Raw genomic sequence first — 11,351 nt, forward strand, 5'->3', positions numbered from 1 at the left:
TCTACAGTAAAGAAATCTGTTTAACCTTGGTTAACCCAGTGTTTCTCAAATATATTTGGACATAAAATTTTTTATTTTGTCAAGTGATATTTATTAACATCAGGCAGAAAATGTACCACAGAACAAACTTTAGAAAATGTAATCTTAAATAATTCTTTGGCTGTAGACAGACCACAGTTTAGAATTTTAAACCAGACAGACTTTGCATTGCTACTCACATCCCTGAATGAGTAGTTCTCAAACTTTGATGTGTGTCCCAACCACCTGGATTTTTTATTCTGTAGGTCTGAAGAATTTTCCTTCAAGTTCCCAGGGGATGCTGATGGTGTGTTCCAGAGGCCACACTTTGAGACTACTGGCCTGGACATTGGTCAAGTATCTGTCCATCTCTGAGCTTTGGTATCCCTATTCATAAAATGAAAATAATAGTGCTTACTTCGCAGAGTCACTCATTCCTTCACTAACAAATCTTTAAGAGTGTCTACTATGTGAAAGATAAGGTGTTCAGTGTGAGAATGGTGATGAGTCTCTGTCCTCATGAGTTTATATCCTGGCTATGGGAAACACAGGAAATAATTTTGTGTGATGTGTGTACTATCAGGCATGGCCCATAAGAAGTGGTAATTAAGCATTAGGTCCCTTCTGGCTTTTTCTTTATACACCTCCAAATAAGTTTGATCTGTTCTTACAGCCTGCTTATACCTATAAATATCACCTACTCTATGCCTTTTCTCCAACCAAATAATATTAATCCTGTAATCAACAACTCAGAACCAACTTCCTTACTGGAGCCTTGCTTAACTGCCCATTCCATAATTACTTTTCATTACATTACATTCCTATAACATTTATAATCTACTTTCTATATAAGACTTCAAATGTAGTCATTTTCCATTGGTATATAAATATAGATATAGATATATATAGAAATAGATAGATATAGATATAGATAGATATAGATATAGATAGATATAGATATAGATATATAGATATAGATATATAGATATAGATATATAGATATAGATATATAGATAGATATAGATATATAGATATAGATATATAGATATAGATATATAGATAGATATAGATATATAGATAGTCCATCTATATTCATATAGATATTTAGGCAAATCAAAAAAAATCCAGGGGGCTTCATGTCTTATGTATGTTTTCCAATACTTATATTGTACCTATTATGTGCAAGATGTTATAGTAAATTTTTTGCTTCCCCCATAGTGCATTGTTCATCATAAACACTGAGAAAGTTAGCATGTATACTTGACTCATTTAATAAAATTTATAGAGCACCTACTATTTGGTGCAAGGTGCTAGAGATTTAGAGAAATACTATACAGGCCTTTTTAAAAATTATTATTAGATCATGATCTCCTTGGGGATTGGGGTAATATTAATATCGCATCTGAGTCCTTAACATTAACACAGCATCTGGCCCACTGAAGAAATTCAATACATTTTAAATAAATAAATAAATAAATAAATAAATAAATAAATAAATAAACAAACAAATAAATAAAAGAATTCTCTAGAATACCTTATAGACAAGTGGCTATAATACATAATGGCAAGAATGATAATAGAAGTCCACCCAGAATTTCATTAGATCTTAGAGAAGAGAGTCTCTCCATGGAGTAGGAGTGTTCACAGGAAACAGATAAGGCATGTGAACCTTATGTTGCAATATGAGAGAATTTCTTCTATTGAAGAATGAAAGAAAAGCCTATAAAAGGAAAAGTAGATGCCATAGTTTACAGAATACAAGAATAAAGGCTTATCAAAGAATGATAGGAACTGACAGTGATTGCCCAGAGTAGGTAAAAATAAAGTTGAGATTATAGGCGGACAGGTACCAGTTTGGAAAGATGTGGATTTTATGCAAAGGAATGTATAGTTTATCTATGGGCAAAAGGTTACACACCTGTAAGCCTATGTGATATTTGTCAGACCAGATTTTAAATAATTTTAGATGGCTCGCCAATGTTAAAAATTGTGATGTTTTGCATTTTTAAAAAATCAGATTTTTCTTTTTTCTTTTGCTTTTCTTGAAAAATTGGAAAATCTAGTAATACTAGGCTCACATTCTTCATCATACCCATGGCTAGTGATAAGTAGAGGCTAACATCTTAATTTGGGTAAGTGATGAAGTAGTCATGCTTCAATTTTTCATACATGGTCTTCATTTGGGATTTATTTATCTATTCTTCATTTAACAAACATTCCTGAGTAACTACCAGGTGTTGAATAATTTTCTAGGTGTTAGAGAAGCAGACACATATGTGTGTAAATGGTTCACAGTTTAGTGAGGAACATGGGTGTATAAATAAATATGTTTGTCAGAGTTACCAACCCTTCACTAGAACTCTCCACTGGTATGGACTGGGGGAAGTCAGGTAGACCTGGCAAAGTCCTTGAAAAGCTTCACAGAATTGGTGATATATGAGCAGATTCTTTAAAATTGAACAAATTCACCTCTCCTAAAAGGACTAATGGGAGAATGGGTTTTCCAAAGAGAGAACAAAAGTGAGTAGGCCTGATATGAAAAGAGGCAACTGAAGAAATTCTGCATGGTTTGTCATAGAGTAGGGGGTCGGATGAGGAGAGGTGAGTCTGAATTGGTAGGCAAGAGTTAGATTATACAAGATCTTAGCTCCTGTGCTAAGAAATGTACTTTCTTGCCAAGAATACTATGGTGGTATAAGCGTAGACATTCAGCAACCATTAGTAGTGGGTATTAATCTCTAAAACTTTTAAAAACTCTAAAAATCTAAAATTTTTAGTCTCAGTAAGATTTTCTGAGAAATAAACTAGGTATGAAAATATATTTCAAAATGTAAAATAAATTGATGGATACAGGTAAAGCTTACAATTTGATTTTATCTTACTATTGTCCCAGAATGCTAAGGCTGAGTTACCTTATAAAGTATCCAACTTCTCATTTCCCAATTAAGAAATGCAAGCTCAGAGGGGAGAGAACTTGCCCAAGACCACACAGGGAGTACATGTAGAGCTGAGTCTACCCCCTGGAATTTCTTTCTCTCTCTAGTCCAGGGCTTAGATGCAGTCACTCCTCTCAAAGACTTCCCCTAGCATGGCCAAGCTGCATTGCTGGGTCCTGTTTTCCATAACTAACCAACTGCCTTTCTCAAAGTGCTTTTTATAAAAATTTCTGTTTCCAATGATTTTCATTAAAAAATTTGGAATCTTGTTGCCCAGGGGGGAAAAAATTCTGGTTTAAAGACAACATGATACTGCTCTTTCATTAAAATCATCCAGTTGGAGGCATTATGCTTTTTTGGGATAAGTCACAGATCAGAAAAGAAACTTCAAAAATGTTTTTGGATGGTGTTCATGGGGGAGGGGAGTCGGGGAGTTGGAAATGAGGTGAGAGGAGGGATTAATTACACTGAAAAGGACTTGCAAATTCCCCCTGCACAGTGGCTAGGATTGGGCTCCAGAATTTAAAGGTCTACAGGAAACACAAACAGGCTGTCTGCCTGAACAAAATTCCTGGATGGAAAAGTTTCATGGCTTCTGTGTCTGGCTTTTCTCACTCTTTTCCACTCAGTAGCATTTGGGTGAATTTAGAAAAAAGTCTTATACCACAGCAGGTTGGGGACAAAGTTTAGGATAAGCACAGAATTTAAACCATTAAAGAGCGCTGAGCAGGCACTAGGAAACCTGTGGGTATCAATCTGTCTTCTAGAAATCCTCTTCTACTTTCCAGCAAGCCAACTACAGTCCTACAGTCGGTCCCAATTATTTTTGGACGCACTATTTGTAAATTTGCCTACTTGTTAAAATTTATTTGTAATCCCCGAAATTAATACTTGAGGTGATTTTACAGTCTTTCATGGACATGTATAGGGTGTCAAAAAATTTGAGGTACCCATCTCCCATATTCCCAGATGAGTTTGAACAAGTAATACTGTACATTCTTTTCGGTTATTGTATTGTAAACAAGTGTCCTTTTTATAACCTAATAGTGCCATGTTTTTCACATTTTTGTGTTTTCTCTTGGTAATTTTATTGGACCTCACCTTGTATTTCCCCTGTGAGCAGTGGTTCGGTACTTGCTTATTTGTTATTTGTGGTAATTTTATAGACCATCACTCTACAAATAACAAGAACTGACTAATTGACTGACAGCTCGAAAGTTTCCATCCTGGAGAGACTTTCTTTGACTATTATATTTAAACTGTCATGATCCTTTCTCAAAGGCAATTCCCATCCCCTTTCTTGCCATTGTTTTTCTCCATGGCACAAATCATCTTCCGTTATTGCATGGTTTTTACTGTTTATTTGTTTATTGTCTGCCTCTCTCTAGAATTTAAGCTCTATGAAGGCAGGGATATTTGTCTAAATATATTTGAACTAAATATAGTTCAATGCTCTCAGCTTAGCACCTGAGTGCAGAGTAGGCACATAAGGAATAGTTGAATGAGTGAGTGAGTGAGCGAGTGAGTGAATGAATGAGAATATACTTGCCAAGAGTTCTGGGAGGAAAAACACGAAGCCTCGTTCTCTTCCTGCCTTTATCAGTATATCCTAGTGACTACATTACTTTAGCCAAAATATATACCTTCTTTGGGCTTCATTTGTAAAATAAAATGGTCAGTTCTTAGCATTTAGTGAATCATGTTCTGCTTTGAAAATATGAGAAAAGCTATGGTTACTCATCCTAGAAAAAAATAAACTTTCAGATTTATGCACAACATTTTATGTGTATTTTCAAGTGGTTTACAAAACCCCATCTAAAGATTGTGGCTCTCAGTTTAAGAAATGACAGCCTTAGAATAGAAAGAGTATCTAAACTCTTTTCTAACTCTTAATAACAATTTTCTTATCCATTCCCTAAGGAAAAAATATTCTTGGAACTTACCACATACATGTATTGTTAGGTGATGTAAGAAGAGCATAAGAAACATACTAAAAAATAAGAATCAACTTTTAGGCTCAGCCACATAGCAAGAGAGAAAAGACAGTCAAATATATAAGAAAATAATTTCGGGTGAAGGGCATGTGCAAAGATGCAGATATGGAAAATTCAGGAGGTAGATAGGGTAGAATAAATAGTTCTAATATTTATCTGAAAGCCGCTGGCTGGCTAAAACATATATGCAGGTTGGGGGATAAACAAATCCTTATAGTTTGTTAACAAGCAGACACAAGAACTGTCTCCATCTACTCTTGAGGTTATAGTGAACACTTATGTCCCATTTCTACCACCTTCAGCTGGTATTCAGCCCCCTGGTAACCAAGAATTGCTTGGATTTCTTTCTTTCCTCTCCTATAATTAATTATGCATACACGAAGTACTTGGACTGTATCAAATACTTTCACAAATATTGTCTTATTTCTTCACCCTTTGTTTCAGATGAGGAAGTTGAGGCTCAAAAAAGTAATGTGTCCAAGGCCACTTATTCAGTAATTAGTAAAACCTGCATTAAGAATCCATGACTTCTGACTCCAAATCCATCATTTTTTCTCCTGCACCGTGCCGCTTTTGCCTGGCCAGGTCTATCTTTAATTGCAGTTGGATGGAATTTGAAAGGATGCAGAGATAGGGATATAGACTGAAGGAATTCAGAAATAAGTGATAGACATATTCCGGGATGTTACACCAATCAGAGACACCAAGTTAAGATTATATACCAAAGAGAATGGACAAAGTGTTTACACCATGCTGCAGGCAATACTATACCAGCATTATTACATCCATATCTCATTTAAACATCTCCTCATTAAATGTTTAATTATAATATCATTAAAGAATGTAAATATTATCTTTATTTTATGCATGTGGACACAGGAGCTGAGAGACAGATGACTTGAGTTCTTATAGTTCATCAGGAAAAGACCCAGACTTTAGAGCCCAGGGTGAATGTCTCCACAGCTAGCCCTTTTCCTGTCATATAACATTGCTTTTCTGGTTTGAACACAGTCTTTGTTGTGAAGAGACAACTCTCCAGATGAGCATTTAATTCTGGGTGAGCCAATTGATTTCAAATGGTTCTCTTGAGTCAATACCTCCACAACTCCCAATTTTCAACTTGGGACATCTTTTAATTCCATATATCTTCCCCCTTTTATATGAGGACATCCGGCTTTCCAACTGGAATTCCTTCTCTACAAGTCAGTGAACCTTGATTGGATAGGAAATTAAGTTTCTTCTCTCTAGTTCGCATGCTTTCCAGCTGTCCCCTCCATTCCCCATTTATAACACAGAGAATATGCAAACACATATCCTGGCCTAGTCAGTAAGAAATGACAGTTATCTGTTGGTTGAATCTGAGGAATGGTCCAGTGGAAGACTCTATAGCCACTTGTCACCCACACATCCTATTCTTTAGTTCTAGTCAGCTAAGTAGTATTCAGGGCACCAATATGCCTCATCTTGGTGCTTCTGCTCATGCTATCCCAGTGCATCTGTGACTCCATAATCTCAAGTATTCTTGCCCAAAGTTTTCTCACCTATTAAAAAAGCAGCTTAAATACCACTTTCTTCAAGAAGTCCTCAATGAGCTCCTCTGATGGATATTAATAGCTCCTTCTTATATCATCCTCACCTGTGTACCTTTTATTGGTACCTCATATTATCACAATCTATAAATGTATCTTGTCTCCTCTACTTAACTTCTTGACCCTCCAATTTCTTATGGCAGAAACTATATGGAATTAATTTTTGATTCCCCACAACATAGTGCCTTGAATATATTAAATTCCTCTCCAAAATTATCATTGTCTATAGTTTAATGAGTATTTATTTTGAGCCAAGTATTTTTTATGTATTTCTATTCTTTAACTCTGCAGGGTATTATTTTTCATCATTCTCATTATTCAGTTAGTCAATAAGTGGAAGAGTAAGAGTTCTAACTTGAGTCTGTGCTTCCAGTGTCCTTTGGTCTTGCCACTATAGTTTGATGCTATTAAAAAATAAACTGAATAAGTGGGGCATGGCATGCATTCATTGAAGTCTCTAAACAGTAACCCCTCACACCCATACTATCTGCAACAAAATTCAGATCAGAAGAAAGATCTCTGAGTACTTCAAATAGTTGTCCAGGAGTCCAACAAAAGCCATTCATTTTGAAAAACAGTATAGTATCACATTTCTGAATACAAATTCTGGAGCCAGATTGCCTTAAATTGAATGCTGACTTTGCCATTTGCTAGCTCAGGGTTCTTGGGAAATTACTTAACCTCTCTGTGTCTCATTTCATCATCACCATCATCATCATCATCATCATCATCATCATCATCCCCATCCTCACTTCCACAGTTTTGTCTTGAGAATTAAATGAGTCATATGAATAAGGCACTTAGGAATGTGCTCAGTAAGTTTAGTTTAGTTTTATTATTATTGGGCCAGCAGTTGCAAATTGTTGGCTTATAGGTAGGATCTAATACGCAGGTTATTTTTAACTGTGATTGCTCCACATGGTATATTTTGAAGCAGTGATTTATTGTCAATAATTAATTTTTTTAGATTACAGACACAAAAATGCAAATTCCTAGCATCTATTAGAAAATCAGGCGATCTTGTAACTCTGAGCAGCTATCCCTACATAGCAATAATTTATTAGTGCTGAATAACAGTTTGCCTCATTTATAAAAGCCATGCACTTCCCAGTACATCATCAAGACCCAGATTCCCTGTTGCCTTATGCTCAGACGCTTCTCTCATTTGTGTTTTGTGCTCTTGAACTAGTGATCCCTGTGTCACACCCTTGCTAATAATGTTTTGAATTGTTATCTAATATGCCACATTCCTCAGCGAGTTATCAAATTTTCCAGTCCAAACACAATTTTAAGCAATAAACTAAGTAAATGTTCATATTAGCTGGCTGATGAAAAAGTGGGTGTTGAAATAGATATAGCTAATAATCAGGAGAAAGAAAACTCAATAGCAGATAAGGCACTCTATGACAATAAAACATCACATTCAAAATCACACCAAAAATGTAGCATTGCAATGTAATATCTTGTCACATGAATGCTTGCTTATAAGTATGATCCTTCTTCCTGCCTCTTACTTTAAAACCTTACTCAAATACTGCATCTCCTTATTAATGAGATATTTTCAAATCTTTTTATCATACTCTTGATACCAAACCAGAAGGAATTTCTTATACCTCTATCTTGCAGACGAGAACTTGAGAAATTCTGTTCTCATCCTAGTCACAGCCTTCTCTATAAGATTGTGAGTCCTTGGAGCACAATGGCACTATAGCAGTTGTTTGTTTGCCCCTTAGGGCAAAGCAAAGTGCCTTAGAGTTATTTGATAAGTGTGTATTTGAGTGAATTTTATTAAGAAAATTCTTAAAAACATCAATTTATAGTCTTTAAGCAGAAGGTATGAAATATAATTTTTCACAAATATTTCAACAAAAAATGTTTAATTTGAGATGTTGCATGCATAAGTGGTTCACTTCCCATCAAAAACATTTGTTTATGTTACTTTGTCCTTAAAACCAGATGTGAGCTGGCTTCTACTTTGGTTTTGTGTGTGTGTGTGTACGGCATGGCAGGTTACTTCAACTTCCTAAATTGGTTCTCATTTTTTTTTCATTTTTTCCAGCTTTACTGAAATATAATAGACAATAGACAATTAGTTGCTCATATTTACATTGTACGATTCAATGAGTTTTTTCAATTATAGTTGGCATACAATAATATACCAGTTTCAGTTGCACAGCAGTTATCAGAAATCCACATAACTCATAAAGTGATCACCCCACTAAATCTAGTACCCCTCTCCCTCCTTACATATTTATTACATTATTAACCATCTTCCCCATGCTGCACTTTACATCTCCATGTCTATTCTGCAACATTTGTACTTCTTAATCCCTTTGCCCCCCTTTTTTTTTGCCATCTCTTCCAAACCCCCTCCCATCTAGTAGCCCTCCAAATAGTCTCTGCATCTATGAGTTTAGTTCCACTTTTGTTGTTGTTATTTTGTTCTTTAGATTCCACATGTATGCGAAACCATGCACTATTTGTCTTTTCTATCCAACCCATTTCATTCAGTGCAATACCCTCTAGATCCGTCAAGGCAATATCTTTTTCCATCCCCTTCCTTTTAGTCTGTGTGTGTCTTTTAAACTGAACTGAGTCTCTTGTAGACAGCATATGTAGGGGTCTTGTTGTCTTACCCATTCAGCCACTCTATATTTTGGTTGGAGCACTTAATTATTTTCCACTTGAGGTACTTATTGATAGGAATGTGGTCATTACCATTCTTTATTCCTGTTTTTGATATATGTTTTTTCTTCTTAAAGAAGCCCCTCCAACATTTCCTGTAATACTGGCTTGGTGGTGATAAATTCCTTTAGCTTATTTTTGTCTGGGAAGCTCTTTATCTGTCCTTCAGCTCTAAATGATAGCTTTGCTGGATAAAGTATTCTTGATTGTAGATCCAGGGTTTTCAACACATTGAATATTTCGTGCCAAGCCCTCTTGTCCTGCATAGTTTCTTTTGAGAAATCAGCTGCCAGCCTCATGGGTGCTCCCTTCTGCTTCTAAAATTCTCTCTTTGTATTTAACCTTTGGTATTTTAATTATGATGTGTCTTGGTGTGGGCTTTTTTAGGTTCCTCTTTCTTGGGACTCTCTAAGCTTCCTGGGATTGTATGTTATTTCCTTCATCAGGTGAGGTAAGTTTTCCATCATTTCTTCAAATAGCCCTTCGATGTCTTGTTTTCCTTCCAGCACCCCTACGATAGAGATATTTTTATAAATAATAGTGTCCCATAGGCTCCTTAAATCATTATTATAGTCTTGGCTTTCTTTTTCTTGCCATTCTGATTGAGTGTCCTTGGCTTTCCCATCCTCTATATTGGTGATTCAATCCTCTTCTTTATTCACTCTGCACTGTTTATTCCATTTAATATACTCTTCATCTCAGGTAATGTGCTCTTCATTTGTGACTGGTTCCCTTTTATAATTTTCATTTCCATTTTTTTAACCTTTTTGTTAACGTTATCACTGAATTCATCTACACTTCCCCTAAGTTCATTGAGAATCTTTATAACCAGTGTTTTGAACTTACATTTGTTAGTTTCCTTGACTCCATTATTTCTGGATCTCTGTTCTGTTCTCTCATATGGTTTCTGCTTCTTTGTATTCCCATTTTGGCTGCCTTTCTGTGTCTGTTTCTGTTTACTAAACAAAGTTCCTAAGTCTCCCGGTGTTATTAGCATGGCTTTGTGTAGTAGGTGTCCATTGGCACAGACCTGAGAGGGGGTTCAGCTACAGGCCAGATTTAGCCCAAGCCTCTACCCCTCTGGGGCCACCTGTTAAGATTCAGTAACCAATCACAAATGTTGTGCTTATAGTTGCCTCAAGAGGCCACACCAGAAACTGCAGACAGCTCCCACCAGTGTGAGTCTTGGCACTACTCAGCAAGGAGCACCTGACTCGTAGAAGATACACCTGGATGTGGCTTAGGTGGGGCTGTGAATTGGGAGAGGTGAAGTTCCAGGGAATCCTCTGGGCAGAGCGATCTCTGTTATCCAGTTTGATAATGTCTCCCTTATGGCAGCGCTGTGTCTGCGCACTAGGATTGGGGAGGACTCAACTAAGGAACTTTTGTACAGAAGGAGTCTTGCCTCAGCCCTCACTCCAACAACTCAGTGTTCTCCTGTAAGTCCCTGGTGCCCATGGAGCAGCCAATCAGCTCTAATGCTCAGAGCGAGCAGGTCTGTCACTGCGAAAATCCGCTCATGGTCACAGTCCCTTTTTTATTTTTATTTATTTTTTTAGGCGAGGTAACCAAAGCTTAGCTGACCTCACAGATTGCATGGACCTTGTCAGCTTACAATCCCTTTTTTAATTTTTTACAACACCTGGTCTTCCTAAGTGGTCTCCCATCCAAGTACTAACCAGGCCCAACTCTGCTTAACTTCCGAGATCAGATGAGATCAGGCTTGTTCAGGGTAGCGTGGTGACATGGCACCTTTAAGAGGCATCTACAACCATTGGCTGCAGCTGCCACTCAGCTTCTGGGGACTGGATAGCCTCTCATCTTCGTCCCCTCCTACTTTCTTCCATTGCAGGTTGATTAATTATTTCTCTCCCTAGTTGTAGTGCATCTGTTCATCTAGGTCTCAGATGACTTTCCTTGCTGTTTATCTTATATTTCTGTCACAACTTTGTTTTGGTCACAAGTAGGATGAACAAAATCTCTATCATCGATGCTATTTTTTTCTTCAGTTTTCTCATTTTTTAAGCAAGCATTTCTACTTATCCATCAGATCTTATCTTGGACCTCACCTCCTATGAGAAGGCTTCTAAGAGAAGATTCAAGTGCCTTCCTGTGAGTGCCCATGACTT

The 11,351-nt window shown here is 36.7% G+C and overlaps 1 pseudogene; it reads right to left on the bottom strand.

Moving 5' to 3' along the window:
* Positions 1 to 10,852: 10,852 nt before the first annotated feature.
* Positions 10,853 to 10,971, bottom strand: LOC118605062 (annotated as a pseudogene).
* Positions 10,972 to 11,351: the final 380 nt, after the last annotated feature.

Source organism: Rousettus aegyptiacus, unplaced genomic scaffold (assembly GCF_014176215.1).
Source record: "Rousettus aegyptiacus isolate mRouAeg1 unplaced genomic scaffold, mRouAeg1.p scaffold_m13_p_1, whole genome shotgun sequence".
NCBI lineage: Eukaryota > Metazoa > Chordata > Mammalia > Chiroptera > Pteropodidae > Rousettus > Rousettus aegyptiacus.